Source organism: Belonocnema kinseyi, chromosome 1, assembly GCF_010883055.1.
Source record: "Belonocnema kinseyi isolate 2016_QV_RU_SX_M_011 chromosome 1, B_treatae_v1, whole genome shotgun sequence".
Lineage (NCBI taxonomy): Eukaryota > Metazoa > Arthropoda > Insecta > Hymenoptera > Cynipidae > Belonocnema > Belonocnema kinseyi.
In genome coordinates, this window is record NC_046657.1 from 176,961,542 (window position 1) to 176,976,374 (window position 14,833).

General features: G+C 33.2%; 1 protein-coding gene across 1 annotated transcript in view; it reads left to right on the forward strand.

Moving 5' to 3' along the window:
* LOC117176067 (dynein light chain 4, axonemal-like) overlaps window positions 1-14,833 on the forward strand; it is a 111,073-nt gene that overhangs the window by 17,041 nt on the left and 79,199 nt on the right. The gene's annotated exons all lie outside the window — the stretch shown is intronic.

The window sequence follows — 14,833 nt, forward strand, 5'->3', positions numbered from 1 at the left end:
GCTCCAGATGCGCTAGTGACTGTTTACTTGTAAAATACCGATGTGTTTTACGCCTTTGGCATATTTCAAATTTAAGATGGTTTATGATCTAGCACTTTAAAGTATGTCTATTCAAAAATATGCAATAACTTATTCAAGTCCAATTGATTTTGACTTAAATTGACATTATTAAAAGCTGACATTATTAAAACTCTATTTAAAAGACTGCATAAAGACTTCAATTATTTTAAAAAGATTGAATTTGCAAAGACTTTTAAACAATTCACAAAAATTTCAATGATTTCCCAAAGTTTTCAAGGATTTTAAAGATTTTGCCGAGATTTCAGATAGATTTGAAAGATTTCACGTACCTTTCAAATATTTCACAATGATTTTTAGAGAATTGACCAGTATTTTATAAAGAATTAAATGATTTGCCAAAGAGTTCAAATATTTCAGAAAGATTTCAGATAGATTTCAAAGATTGAACCAAAGATTTCAATAATTGCCTAATGGTTTTGCAAAGATTTTGAGAAAATTCACTAAGATTTTAGAAAGATTTCACAAAATTTTTAAAAAAGTCCCAATGACTTTAAAGATTTCACAAAGCTTACAAATATTTCGCAAAGATTTAAAATAGATTTCAAAAATTGAACAAATAATTCCAATCACGGCCTAATGATTTAACAAAGATTTCAAACATTTCGGAAAGATATAGGATATGTTCAGAAGATTTAACAGATATTTCCATTATTTTACAGACTTCTATTATTTCACAAAGTTTTCAGAATTCTCAAAGATTTTAAACATTTTAAATAGGTTTAAAAAAGATATTTCGCGAAAATTTTACGAAGAATTTACAAAGGTTGTAATATTATCTCAAAGATCTTATGAAGACTTTACAAAAATTGAAAATATTTCGCAAAGGTTTCGAATAAATATAAAAGAATTCTGAAAGGCTTCTATTATACCACATAGATTCCAGATATATTTTAAAGATTAAAAAAAGCAAGAAAGAATTGAAAAGTTTCTATATCCTACGATCGGATGAGTTTAAGCATTTTATTTACGAGTAGGCAAATCAAGACTTTGGCCCTCCCTGGTAGATTTCTATGGGAGGCATTAGCCCCTGTGCCTCCTTGGCAAGGCTCCACAGCCTCTGATGGACATAGGAATAGAAGGGGACTAGTCACATGCTACCTAACTTGGGCGCGGGGATTGATCATAAGTTACAAAGGGGAGTGGACCATGTTGGTTTGCAAAAGCAATAGAGGTTTAGCAATCCAAGATCCAGGTAAAACAGCCCGCTCGTTATTTAGATCCGGCAACGACATGCCTATTCTGCCGTGATTTGGAAGAACACCGTTAACTGCAAATCGGATAAAGTCAACTGAAACAATTAACGGTAGGCGGCTCAAGGGCCTTATCCAAAATGCAGTTAACGGTGTTCTTCCAAATCAAGACAGTATTTCTCTCCTATTTGTATGTACATATCAAATACTAAGATTTTTTAATTTTTTACGATATTGACTAAGTTCTAATTGAATTTGCTTGAAATTTAAGAAAAATACATACATCAAACGATTTTTGTATCAGAATCTCTGAAAACAAATGACCAACTTCAATTTTTTAAATTAGACTAATTGAGAGTGATCAAAATTGAATAATGTAATTAAAAAATAATGTTTCATTCGAAGCGATTACAATTTTACAATTAAAAATGTGTCAAAGTTAAAGCTTTATTATTTAATGAAATATTAGTCATTATTAACCACTTAAATAAATATAAATATAATATCACATTTGAAATCTTAGGTAAAAATATTTTCAAATTAGTATTAATAATTTATCGTATCGATATTCAGGAAAAGTTCCACGAAAAATAATAGTTATATCAATTATTATTAAACTTTTGATAAAAAATAAAAATGGTAACTACTAATTCAGATTTTTTTTCAGCTGAACCAAAAGAAGTAGAATTTTAGTCTACGATTCTAAATAAAAAAAAATATATATGTATGTATATATTTAATCTCTGCCTTTTACGGGTTTGAGGGCCTCCGCTCCATGTACATATATTTACAATTCCATCCTTACTCTAACTTAACTACAACTTATATTCTACTCTTTCGCATTACGTAGGATAAACAATAGTAACAATAGTGATATTAATTCCTAAAATAAGCGATAATATAATATCTGATATCTAATATAGAATCTATTGAATTGAAGATCATACTCTAATTATTATTAAATAAACTCCTTATCTTTAAAAACACAATAATGAATTTAAATTTAAATAACATGGATCAAAATAATTAGGTGTAATTATTCACGGTATCAATTATAAATTAATTAATAATTATATTATTCTAAGAACTGGAGATGATAAATAAAAAATTATCTTTATTATGATAACATTTTCTAGTTGAAAAAATCATTAAAGCTAAAGCTTAGTTAAATAATTAAGTTTAAAGGAGTAGATTTGATACATTTTTCTTAATTTATTATTTTATTATGTATAATTGTTACCAACTCCGATCTTCTCTACCTTCTTTATCAAATTTTACCCTGTTTTACCAAGTGAGTAGCAGGTAAGCCACCTTTCATTTTAATTCCCGAAAAATAACAATAAGGAAAACAGGGCGCGCTTTTGGACCTTTAATTTTAGTTCCCGGAAGGCTAAGGCAAACAGGGCACGTTGCGGTAAGTCGGTCGAAATCAAATACACGGCATAAGCAATCTCCCACCTCATCTCTGGTATCACAAATGACACTCTAGACCACCCGCTGTTCCATAGCCAGCCAGAGGGTCCACGAACTATGTTCGCCTGAGTACATTCATGGTGGCGGTTTGCTACTTCCCAGGCGCAAAAAATGCATCAATTTTCAATTGATTGCAATAAAACAAGAACCAGGGCATTTTTTGAAAAAAGCGCTCTGAGAGGTTCTGCATTTAGGTATTTGTAGTCTGTGGTTACAATATGAAATCATACAATTCAGAATTGTAAGATAAAAACTTGTCAGAGTAATACATGGGCTAATTTTCAAGCCTGCGGAAGCGCTACCGCGCAGTGACGGGGTACAGTGCAGTATAAGATTTTATTTTTTTCCAGGCAGAAAAAACTGCCATTACGTCCAACATTTAATAGATACCAGTAAAGAAAAAAAGAATTGATACGGATTGGGGAAAATTAACATTTTTGAATACGCGTGAATCCCATTTTCTGAATTATTTAGACGAATTGAGACGCATTTAGATGCATCGAGGAAAATTTACTGAACATTTAGGTACAGTAAATTCTGCTTGCCCCGCACGTTGGTTTTTCCTGTTATTAATTGAATTGTATAAACGAACACCTGCTGAAATTCGACGACGTTGAAGTTTACCACAGATATGGATTTGAAACTTGTGTCGTTTATTATTTTTTTTAACTAAAAGTCATGTCGGAAATGTAAAAACACCTATGAATTCGTCTCGGAAATATCTCGGTGTGCGTTTTTTCTTGTTTAAACAATTTGTCAAACAATGACATCATTCGTTATTTTTCTGCATGTTTAGAACAAAATATACGTCGGGTCTAAAAAACAAGTGCACAATGGCATTCCTGTCGAAAATATCACAGAAAAAATTAAAGATAAAGTTTACATTGATTCCATGTGAAAGATTCACCGCAACAAAAATTAACGTTGCCAGATAAACTTTACACGAATCAAAGATAATTTCCGATTTTTAACCATGCCTGGATAATTTTTCGCCTTATAATCGCTTCATTTTTATTCGACGCGTAGCGAGAATTACAATGCCACCGCTATCTATCATCGTTTAACTTAATTGAATTGGAGAGAAATGGGGATTCCCACCTGTCAGTTGTTTTTGCACTTTTTGCTAAATGGCATTAAATAAGTTCTAAATTTTCTACAATAGTGTAACTTGTTTCGGAAGAGATATATCAGTAAGAAGAAATTTTGTTTCTTTTTTTTTTGCTGACTCTACATGTTTTACCGAAATTTGCTCACTTCATCGTGACGCTGTAGGTGAAAATTTTGCCAAAATATATTTAACTTTTAACCGTTGCAAGTCTTACCTGCAACAAATTTTAACTTTAGTTTTTTCTATGATTATTTTAAATCTGGTGTCCCGATTTATAGCTCGCATTCATGTATATTTTGCCGTTTTGCCATTTCCGCTGAGGACTTAAACTTAATACAGTAATGAATAATAAATAATAAACTTTCGTCAAATAGCATGTAAACTTTAACAGCGGGAAATTTTACATGCAACCAACTTTAAGGAATTTTGACTAACCTAGTTTATGTATCGACCTTGCGCAGTCTACGTGGCAAATTATATAGTTACTCTCTCCATCTCTGTCTGAAAAAGAAAGCATTTTGTCAGCCACATGTTCGATTGGTTTTAGCGAAAAAAATTGCAAGTAACGAACTAATTGTTGTGTCGGATATGCAACAATCTATTACGGAACTAAATGGAAACACTTTAAGGCCATGTGACGAGAGGGTCACGTGACCAAACCTGGTCTTCAATTTTTCTTTCCCAACTTACGTCTAAACGAAATGAGGTATTGCTTTGAAAGTTTGGGAAATGAAAGAGGAGGTAATAAAGTCCATGTCTCTGCTTTGTTCCGATGGAAATTTTGAGAAAAAAATTTTTTGGAAGAAAATACCAGTGGAAGTTTTCTTTCCCAACTTACGTCCACACGGAGAGATACCGACCGTGCTGTCGTCAAACTCTGCAAGCAATTTGCAATGTTGTGAATGGGCTAGTTATGAGGTTTATATTGTCCAAAGTGGGGCAAAACAACAAAAATCGCTCACGAACAGTATGCACAAATAATTCGAAAACTAATGTTTGCACTTGAAATGCAAATAAACATGTTTGGTCTGACATATGTATCAGTCTGGTATCAGCTGTGTCAAAGCAGCACTAGCGCAGCGAGTAGACAGCTTCGAACGTCTAGGGGTCTGCTGTAAAACCTAAATGTATCCGTCGAAAATCATTATTTGCATAAATAGACTTTTTTCTTCCTCCAACTCTTTGCAAGACCACAAACGATCCTTTAATATTTATTAACATTTCCCGAAAAAAATTCCGCGTTATTTAAACTTTTATTTTTCAATATGGGTGAAAAATATTGATCTTAGGGCTGACTTGATCAGCTGTTATACTCATCACATGGCCTTAATTATAAAAGGCGCCTTTTTTATATCCTCGTTTGAGTTCTTTCAGCAACTTCGTATTTTAAATGCACAACTTATTCTACTAAATTGGTGGATTATTGATTGAAAAGATCCATGAATCCATAAAATTAACAAGAATTATTCTAGCGCCACTACTGGATTATTCGTGGCTATCTGTTCACGCCGAATTAGATTGGCTGAATTTATCTTACCTACTAGATAGAAAAATCCATCACGCAGTTCTATGTAGACCCACTAATGTCTCTAGCCAGAATTTCACATCACATTAAAATAAAAATTCCGTCTAAAATCTAGCTTGGCTCTCGAAAGTACTTCTATTTGGACTTTGAAAAAGAAGGCGTCATTTAAAAACTAATGAATAAAAGATAACGAATTATACTTATTGCAGTGCTCATATCAAAGGAAATGGAAGAAATAAAGTTGCCTGTGTTGTCAGTGCTGTCTCATAGCGCAGATTTCTTAATTTAATTCATCACTGAATATCGATTGATCTGACGCACTATACATTGTTTACTGGTAAACTATTGAATGAAAGACAAAACTGATATAAAAAATTACTGCTAAATAAAGACATTTTATTGTTAGGTTTTCTAGGAAAGTAATTTTCGTTTTCGTATGACATGCATCCAGTACTCATCTATATTAAAATGACATATTTCCTAACCACAAATATTATGCAGTGCTACCAACAGCACTCAAATTTTATCATGCTATGCAATTTCAAAACTGCTACCAAAAAGGTTGGCAACAATGATCAGAACCGAATTGCAAGAATGAGATGTTTGCCATGCCGCCATTCAGTGTGAATACTTTTCGTTTCGCGACCATGAGGTTTAAAGTTTTCCAGATCCTTTTTTGATGTAAGGGCGTTGGAATCAAGACCCGACCTCAAAACTGGATGTTCTCATTTTACTCCATAAATACTAGAATTACATATTTTCTCGATAATCAGGGCTTAGTCCTATCTTCAATTAAATCTTTATTCAGAGTAGAACATTGGATAATTCCAACAGTTTTTGTTTAAGGTGTTTTTTTTATTTTAACCCCAGAATTTGAAAAAAAAAGTCTCACATACAAGCTATTGAAATTAAACAATTTTTCCACCTCGAATACAAATTTGATTCAATGCAGGAATAAGCCCTAATGCTTTAAAAAATCTGTACTAATATTTATGAAGTAAAATGAGAATTCAATGTTGAGGTTGGCTCCTGTTTCGAAAACATTTACAATTGACATTTTCTTTTTTATGAATAACATTTGGAAACATTCTGTCAAAAAAGCACATACGAGCGACATTCCATTTTTCTTACAGAAATCTGGAATGTTTTAATTTTCTCAATGTAGCTCATAGTGCTTTTATGTCAGGAATAATTTAATTATAAAAATAAGTATTAAATTTGCAATTTAGGTCGCATCTAGATTCTAGGTTTTACTAGATTCACTAGAACGCGCCAGTACTGCTGTTGTAGATAGCGGCTAGTCGATTGGAGCGTTACATTTGCGCACTGCCCCAGCATAGTTTCTCAATATAGCTCCAGTGTAGACTCGTGGCGGTCTAGGCTGGAACAGTATAGCGCCATGAATTATTTGCACACGGGTTGCTATGTACCTGCAGATATGGATTTAAAACGTGTGTAATTAATTTAAAAAAAACTAAGAGTCATGTCCGAAATGCTAAACCAGCTCTGGATTCGTCATTTTGGAAATATGTGATACAGAACATATTTCCTAAAATTAAAATTTCGTATGTTGCATTTTTTCATCAATTGAAAAATTTTGACTTAGTTTTTCACGTGGATTTCTACTCGCTTCTTATGTGAGAAATGTGAAAAGATGGAAAGTAAACTCGGTTTTTTATGGATTTCTACGTAGTTGTCGTCTGAAAAGTAAGACAATATTAAAAGTGCATTTGGTTTTCCACGTGAAATAACAAGTATACATATGGACGTGAATTTTAACGTGACTGTAGGCTAAAAATCAAAATATATTACAAGAACTTACTTATTCAATCAGGAATTTAAGGTATATAAACTTTAACGTGGAAATTTACATAGATTTACTCGTGGTTGTCGTGTATAAAGTAAGAAAATATTACAAATGTATTCTGGCTGTCTACGTGGAATTACACTTTCAAATTTCAACGTGGAAATCCATCGGATTTCTACGTGGTTTTCGTTTTCCGCGTAGAAATACAGGCGGAAATTAGAACGTGAACATTCACGTGGATTTCTACTGGTTATAGTATTCTTTTTTCCACGTAGAGAAAACGAATGGGGACGATAGAATATGAGTGTGTTCCCAATAAATAAATACTTGCTACCGCATGCTTGGAGCAAGCGTAAATTTTCTTAATCTGAGAAAATGTTTTCTTAGATAGAATATCGCATTTTATTATTCGAAAACTTTATTGTGTTACTTCATATAGAGATGTATTCCAATGCAGAACATAGTTTACGCTTCCAAGAAATTATTTCTGATGCAGTTCAAGAATACATTTTCTTAATCTAAGAATATGTAGTACCGGAGCAATAGACTAGTGCCTCAACTGAACACTACTTCTCAACGAAAAAAAAATTGTTTTCGAAATTATTGTGTTATATAATCTTCATTTTTTAAATTATTAAAATACGAAATTCGCGTAGACTTTTACTTTACACATATAATCGTACGCCTAGACGCCTTGAAAAATCGCAATCGCCGAGGATTGAAGCCTACCTAAACTACCCAAACTAGTTTGTCCTAACCGCGTGCTCTACCGACTTCGCTATCGAAGAAATTGGATCTCGATGACAAAATCTCGGGTAAGAATTTCAAGGCAGGGTCGTACCAAGTCATATGGTGAGCCTCAATCAACTTCAAATCAAAAGTTGTTGAACTCAACTTTAATATTCCATTCTTTCTTAAGAAAAATGTTAGAACTGAATTTTACTTATTTCAATAAAGGCTCGATACTTTTTTTTCTTAATATATTTAAAAATGTTATAAAATATGTTAAAGTAATTTAACTTCACTTATTTTACAAAGGGCTCAATACTTTTTTCTTTAAAAATTTAATCCGCTTAAAACTATGTAAAGCATATAAAAAATATAGAACTTTTGAGTTGAAAAACGCTTTAATAATCTCAGTGACAAATATTTTCTGATATTTCAAAACGTTAAACGCACAGTTTTCGATTTATTTAATTATTGTATAATACTTTTTAACTCAGTTTTTAATTTAAAATAACAATTCCTAAAAAATAATATGAAATATGTAGAAAAATTGATCGCTAGTTTAAATATTACCTATTTAAAAAAGTGCTCGATACTTTATTTTTCCTTCAAATATAAAATACTTCGAAATCAGAAGAAACAAGAATTCTGTAATCGGATGACAAATATTTATTTGCTTCCTCCTTGCATTCTCAATTATTTTATTTAAAAATTTGTAAAAGTCAATTTTTTAATTGTTCTTTTATAAAATGAAATGCATTCTTAATAAACTTTTAAAAAATGTTATTGAATTCTTTTTTATTCAATATTTTGCTTTAAAAACCCATAACATTTTTTTTAATTATCAAGAAAATGTACTAATTGTATTTTTAAGCATTTTTTAAGACTTATAAATTTGTGTTATGCTGTCACATATTTATTTTTTATTATTTACACAATAAAAAAGAATTATGTTAGTATATGGGTGATTGCCAAAATTTCAACCATTTGTAGTCCAAGACATTTTCTATGATTAATAAATTCTTTGGCTGAAAAACTTAATTTTGTTCATTTTATTCAAAAACCCCTAAATCAACACTTAACTATTTAAAACAGCAAGTAAGAATATAAAATAAAAAATTATTTTAAAAATTTCTGCTTAACAAAGGAATTTGGTTGCATCAAGGAAAAATTAATTTAAAGTTTAAAAATCTGTTGTCTAAAACTTATTGAGTTTTAATTCAAATAAAACATGATCATTTTATATTTTAAAAACTATTTTTTTACTTATAACTTTCATGAATTTTGCCATTTTTGTGATTTTCAGACTGCTATTATCGAACACGAAAATTGTGTATAAACAAAATACAACTATATCTTCCAACTCTACACGGAGAAAACGATATCGCAAGAATTGCAATATATACAGTAATTCCTGCGCTATATATCGCAATTATCACATTATAATATCGTAAAATCGTAATATCGTACATTGCCAGATTTTACATTATATTATTATTTAATTGTATTATATATACGAATGTTCCAGTAGTGGCCAAGCGATGTCAGTCCATTATAATATCCCAAAAAGCTCCGGAACCTGCTCTTACGTTATCATATTGCGTTTTATTTCAATACAGGGGTTTTGCGATATCATTGTGCGATATCTTTTTCTCTGTGTAATTTAAATTAAATAAGGTTCACATAAAATAATTTTTAACTTTTTAAAAATCAATTTTAATCTAGCCGAATCAAAAAAAAAGAATATTTTTTTATTGAATGAAGAATTCCTGCAGCCTTGCTTAATTATTTCAAAATTAAAAACAATTTTTTCAAATCTATTTAAAAATTTTAAATTCTTACCACCAAAAATTCACCGACGCAATAAACTTATAATTTTTTAAAATAGTTTTATGAGTGCTTTGATTTGCGTGTCAGCCTAAAGTTAGTAGTTAATCAAAGTTGCAAATTCCTATGTACTACATATGCATCAATAAAATTGATTATGTGCACCAATGTTTTGAATTTCAGAAATATTATTGAATTTCAAAATAATTGTTAGCGGCGAAGAGAACCAACTTCATACCATGAGAACTTGTCGATCATTATATTCAATAAGATACTTATGCAGTAAGAGGTGAATGAATTTAGACCAGCATATTACTATAATTTTCATAGTATGTGTGCGATGTCTATTGTATCAAGTCTACAGTTCTTATGTTGAAAAAACTCATGTATTTCTATCTTAATAACATAGGTATCTTCGTAGTAAATCTGTCATTCGTTTTAAATTAATAATTATTTGAAGGAAAATATTTAAGCATTATTCTAAGAGAAATTATTTCTTCGCTAACTACATTCATTTTCTCGTCTCAAGAACATGAACATTGTTTCAATTAAAATAGTGGTCAAAATAAGTATATGAATTTACTTGGATCAAGAAACATTTTGTTAGAGTTTTAGTTACTTATCATGAGAATATATTATTCTTAATTCAATATTTTATTAAACTTCATGCAAATGAGTACAATGGAACAAAATTAATTAAATAATTTTTTTCTTAGAGTAAATATATTCTTGATTCAAATAGTTGTCCGGATTCTATTATTTTCTAGATTCAAGAAAATCGGTCCCTTGTAAAAAGAAAATACTTGCTTCTTTCAAGTAGAATCAGCCAGGTAAATTAGCCTACTTTATTTAATACAACTTTTTTCAGTGTAGGAAATCTAAGTGGACTTCTGCTTGGTTATCAGATGAGATATAGGAAAATATCAAGTGCATCCTTTTTTCCACGTGGAAATCTATGTGGATTTCTACGTGGTTGTAGTTTCAAAAGTGCGTAAATACTACAATTGTATTGGATTTCCCGCATGGAAATTCAAACGCTGTAATCTACATCATTTTCGACATGCACGGAGAGACTTTTAATATTAATATTTCTTTTATCGCATATCCATAATTCAAATAAAGTGTACGAGTTTAGGGATGCTCGAGGTTCGGTTAGAAAAAGTCCAATAGTGACTACAAAAATGCAGATTAATATCGCTGATTGGAATAAATCGTACGAAATTTAGTCTCTCATATTAAAAAAATTATAGTATTTATAAGTCGCTCTATTAAATTTTGTAATGGATTCAAATAACGAAAATTAGTATAGAGCTTTGAAAGAAGTGAAACAGAATGTTGTACATTTCGTTACGAATGCCTTGCAATATTTCAAACCACTATACGAAAAATGGGGGTCAGGTAATGTTGTGTTTAACGCAAAAAGGAGACGGAGAGAAGTGTGTACACGCAAAAAGAAGACGGAGAGAAATGTATGAACGCACAATATTACAAGGACTTCACATCCCGTGTGGAAATAATTCACGGCGCCATACTGTTCCAGCCTGGACCGCCACGAGTCTATACTGGCGCTATTTCGAGAAACTATGTTGGGGCAGTGCGCAAATGTAACGCTCCAATCGACTAGTCAGCTAAGTTGCCTATTTTCGGCAGGAGTATTGTGCACCCTTCCACCAAAAACTCCGGAATCGGCTCTTCCGACTTCAAATATGAGGTGAAAATACGGGCCAAATGCTGATGGGTTGAAGAAAACTTCTTCCGCCAGAAGGTTTTGATACAATCTGGTCCCGGTGCGGAATAGTTCTTCATCCCTGTTAATACTTTTTTCACCTCCTCGGGCGTGATGGGTGGGCATTCTTTATCAGGTGTTATGAGGGCAACACTAACTCCTTGAAGCTATTTATATTTTCTGAGTCTTCATCCAGTCCATGCTGCACTTCGTAGACTTCTTTCCAAAATACTTCGACCTCCTCTGGTTTGGGTGGGTGTTCGACAGTAACCCGAGGGTCTTGGAAGAGTCGAGGTGGGTCAGAGAGAAACTGTTGATTTTCTCTGACCCACCTCTCCCTCCGCTCTAGAGTTCTCTTAGCGTCAGATGATATCCGTATTCTCCCAAGAATATCCTGCCTGATGGTCAGTAACTTTGACTTGTTAAGTGTGTGATAACGAGTCCGGAGTTCATGCGCGAACTTTCGAACCTTGGCGGTAATATTCCTGCCAGATGTGATGTAGTCAATCACACACTAAATGCGGGATGCGTACTGTCTTGCCCAGCCTTGACGTTGATGTTTCTCCGGGTCGTAAAGCATCGCTCTTCCTCTATTGGATGCCTGCCCGCGGTTGGTCCTAATGTCACCTCTCTTTCTCTGTTGCCGGCTTTTTCTAGCTATGGTAAAGTAGTCGTTCCGCTTACATAGCCCTTTTTCGGAGTAGTTCAGCATGGTTTCGCAGACATTGCTGCGAAAAGTGCGATAGCTCCGGGTGTTTCTCGCACCACAGAGCATGCAGCCATGCCATGTAACCCCGTTCAGGGACCACACTCGCATCGTAGCACTCTAGCAAGTCGTGATTCAGTCACTCCGTCCACCCAAAGGTCGCGAGATCCCGCCGATCCATCGTATTGAATCCATTTTCATTGGCTTCCCCAGCTCTAGATTGGTCGGCATTGTTGGCCGACCCATTGTAGGGAGCCCTGCGCGTTCTGTTATTTTAAACCGCACTTACTACAACTATGTTTGGTGTTGTCATTGTTGTTTCCACGAGAAGCTAGGGAAAGGGGTTCGTCCATCCTTGTAGAGCCCCGCCTGAATAATTTCAGTCTGCCAGGAATTATTTCCACACGGTTCAGCACTAAGAGTGCTTTATTACCATCTCTGTCACTCTTACGGCTTTAACCTTAATATCACTCCTCTAAATGCTCCTAGGGAAATCGAGTCAATTGTCGAGAATGGGAAGTGCCGCATATATTGGAACTTTATATTCTCGACCATTTTTTCTGTTGCACACTTGAGGCCAGACATGGTTCTTCTTGACATCGAGAAGCGAATCATGTTCGTTATCGCATTTTCGGCACCAGCTGACAAAATCATCATAGCCAAGGAGAACGAAAAGAAAGAGAGGTGCAGAGACCTTTTTAGGGAGTTGCAACGATTGCACCCGGAATATTCTGTTAAACTAATCGTCCTTATCATTGGCGCTCTTGGAGGTGTCAAGCTTTCACTCCTTAATAGCCTGAAAACCATCCCTGCGTGTCAACAATATGCTAAAACATTTGCGGGGAAAATGCAGAAAGCGGTAGTCCTTGAATCACTCCGTGTTCTCAGGGTGCACGAAACTTTTGCCGGATCGTCGTATTGATTCCGTTACAGACTGTAACCACCTATCTCTCGGTCGTGAGACGTGGTTGTGGCTGAAATTTTACCACGATTTCGCTGGGAGCGGGTGCAATTTTCCAGATTAGCACCCGCTCCCGGCGAAATCCTGCGGTTATCCTTATAACAAATTTTTAATTATATATATATATATGTGTGTGTTTGTGTGTGTGTGTGTGTGTACGTTCGGATGGTCGCTCGCTGGCTATAGTGGGTCTGTTTACGAAGATTAAACTAAGCCTTATACGCATATATAAACCTATGTTATATCTATTAATCGCACGCGTTACGCTGATACTCATGGGTCTTTCGGTCCTTATATAATAAACTAGGGAAACGTATCACTGCTTGTGAGAAACTTTAGTGCTGGGTCAAAAATTTCATGTGCTTCAGCCTTAATTAACTATTTATCACACACACGTGCGCGCGCGCACGCACATCAGATATTCAAAAGTGAACAATTTGAAACTGAATCGTTTGAAATAGAAAGCCTTGAATGGTAAAAATGTCAGATTGCAACATTGAAAGTTTTATCGTAACAATTGTTATTGTAACGTTACGTAACAATTGAAAATTATTAATTTGAAACGACCAAAATTGAAAAAAAAAAATGTTGGTATTTAATTTCTTTCCAATTGCAAGAGAAATTTTTTAGGTTTACAGTTGTATTGTGTGGTAAAATGTAAAGTATTGTATTTTTAACATTTTCATCAATCTTTTTGCGAACTTGACAGTACATTTTATATCTGTAAAGGTTTGATTGAGTTGGAAGAGATACAGTTTTTTACATTCTCATCATTTATGATTGAGACAGTATTAGAATTGTCGGAAATTTGACATAAAATTTTTTCAACTGAATCCGAAAATCAGGTTTTCACGATGGCGTATGTCTGTCTGCCCGCCCGGTCGTCCGTCCGGTTGTCCGTCCGGTTGTCCTAAAAGAAAGGACGAGTTCGTGAACCAGCCATTTTTGATAAAAATTGAAAAAGTGAGCGCATTTTGAAAATTTTTGATACTACTTTTTTCTGAATTTAAAAATTCTAATTACGGATATTTATAATATTACAAAGAAAAAATAATTTATCCTCATGACTTTTTTCGATAAAAAGAAGATTCTCAGAGTTATAGCGTTTTGAAAATTTATTTAATCAACCGACAATTCCAATTTTGATTGCACAAAAGATAATGGAAAATAAAAAAATCCGTTTTGTGAACAAACTATGTAGGATACAAAAAATATGAATTAACAAAAATGGTGTACCTAAATGTGTACCTCAAAGCCTACAGAGCTTTGAGAAACTTAATATTTGACTATACTTAATTAAGTAGACAATTCAGAATATGATGACGCATATAAATATTTCCATCTAAAAGAGATCTTTTTGATCAAGTTTTTTTTAAGCATTCCAAATGCAAAGAATAAATATCCGAGCGCGAAGCGCGAGGTAACCTATTATCGAGCGCATTATTGAGTCGGAGGAGAGGAAGTGTTGCTTTTCGATTTTTCTGAATTCAAAATAGTTTTTTTTATTGCTACGATTGTTATAGAATTGGAAGAAAGGAAATGCGTTTTTTAAAGTTTTTATAACTAGAAGAGGCACTAATTTTTGGATATATTTAGATGATATTGTTGGGAATGTACGCATAGAGATATCTAATACCAGTTAAGACTAGTAAACATATTAGTGATTAATAATAGACACACGAAATATGTTACGTAGGCGATAG